Raw genomic sequence first — 1,920 nt, forward strand, 5'->3', positions numbered from 1 at the left:
AGCGCGCGATTCGTAACGCTAATAACGCATCATCTAAAATACTAAATAAATCAGGGTGCGTTGATTGCCTCGTGTCGGGTGTGATATTTTGAACGCTTTCAGCGGCATCAGCACCTGCAGCAGAAGCGGCAGCATTTCTAAGTTCAGATAACAAATTATTTAATGCATTAACAAGTAAACCGATTGGAGTCTGGTCCAGATTTGTGCTACGAATTTGAAGAGTTTCGAAGCGGTCGTGATCATACTGTTGTTGTCCCACAATTTCGTCACGTAATGCTTGTATTAGAGTTTCTGTCTGATTTGGCGAACCGGGGGGTGAATTCTGCTCAGCGTTGTTTAAAACATTTTGTAACGATTGACTCAGAACAGAAATGTCATTAGCTTCTGAGGTTGACGGAGAGTTCTGTTGAATAAGATTTTGTAAAGCCTGTTCTAACTCGTGAAAATAATTTATTTCAGCGTGATCAGTATGATTTGACAAACTAGACATTTTTTCAGCTATTTTCTTCCTCAAACAATCTTATGCAGAGTTCAGTTAAATGTAGGATGGTCTGAAGGCAGTGACTCCTCAATTCATCGACGGTGGACGAATGATCTAAAAATAAATAAAAAATAATAAATAACTTTAAAAAACGCATGCGTGTCAGTGTTGAAAAATATAAAATATACTCACTTCTTCTTGACAGATACCCGCGCGGGCCCGTTCTGCGTCGGAGAGCCCTCTCGATCCTGCTCCTTCTCACACGGAGAGTCGGTACTCTGCAGGCCTGATTAGGATTCGGTCGGACCGCTTCTGTCTGTGTAGGTAACGGACGGTTCGGATCGGTCGGGTCAGGTGTCGTGGCGGGGAACGGATCGGGCTGAACCACATGGAAAGCTGCTTTTGATTTTTTTATAAAAAGAAAAATAATAATTAAAACCTTAATCAATAAAAATAATATATATACACAGATAATTTATACAATCTTACACAACCTACCTGGATCTTCAGAGCTCCGTAGATTCTGAACAGGACTCGTACCCGGGTCTGACTGAAACCCCTCCCCTTGGAAAGTTACTGCATTTTTATAAAATAAATAAATTAAACACAATACAAATAAAAATAATTCACGCACAGAGAGTGTAAATCTTACGTAGTTCATCTGGCAAATTTAAATCATCCCATTCTAGAGAAAAAAATACCTTTTTTGGAACTAGACAACTTTTTTTAAAATTCAATAAAAGATCATTCTCACCATTTTCTGTATATTTATCGAGTCCGATCAAAGGCATTCTTCTTCTTCATCAAAAAACACAGTTTTTGAAACTCAAAAGAACTTTTTGCTCTGAATGTTTCGAGGGTCAAGCACAGACAGACTGAGAGAGAGAGAGAGAGAGAGAGAGAGAGAGAGAGAGAGAGAGAGAGAGAGAAAGTTGACCATATTCGGAAGTCTCACCCTAAAGGGGCAGGGCACCTGTCACTTTTCGTGTGACGTCATTTGACGAATGCTGATGTACTATATCCCTGTCAACTCCTCACTGCAATTGGTAAAACATATTTTAAACCAAAGTAAGAACTTATCATTTTGATAGTGTTTTATTTTGAAATTACACATCAGATCTGGTTGTAACTTTCTGGTCCTGTGCTAGAGATGTCCCTCTGTCACCCAGACGTGGTAGCAGTCTTTGGAAACAAAGAGTTTCTCAGCAATGGGCACGGCAACTTAGGGGGGACAATAAAAATTGACATTTTTGAAAGTCTTTTAATTTGAAATTACACATCAGATCTGGTTGCCACTTTCTGGTCCTGTGCTAGAGGTGTCCCTCTGTCACCCAGACGTGGTAGCAGTCTTTGGAAACAAAGAGTTTCTCAGCAATGGGCACGGCAACTTAGGGGGGACAATAAAAATTGACATTTTTGAAAGTCTTTTAATTTGAAAT

At 39.6% G+C, this 1,920-nt stretch overlaps 1 long non-coding RNA gene across 2 annotated transcripts in view; it reads right to left on the reverse strand.

Moving 5' to 3' along the window:
* Nucleotides 1–321: 321 nt before the first annotated feature.
* Nucleotides 322–1,920, reverse strand: part of LOC106515059 (uncharacterized) — a 6,322-nt gene continuing 4,723 nt past the window's right edge. The window contains exons 2-4 of one of the 2 annotated variants that reach the window (XR_001309957.1): nucleotides 980–1,057; nucleotides 674–880; nucleotides 322–595 (exon numbers count right to left, since the gene is read on the reverse strand). This is a non-coding gene — a long non-coding RNA (uncharacterized LOC106515059). Of the gene's footprint in view, nucleotides 596–673; nucleotides 881–979; nucleotides 1,097–1,920 lie in introns of those variants that run through there. The other variant, XR_001309956.1, reaches the window with a different exon arrangement.

This window comes from Austrofundulus limnaeus, unplaced genomic scaffold (assembly GCF_001266775.1).
Source record: "Austrofundulus limnaeus strain Quisiro unplaced genomic scaffold, Austrofundulus_limnaeus-1.0 Scaffold26, whole genome shotgun sequence".
Lineage (NCBI taxonomy): Eukaryota > Metazoa > Chordata > Actinopteri > Cyprinodontiformes > Rivulidae > Austrofundulus > Austrofundulus limnaeus.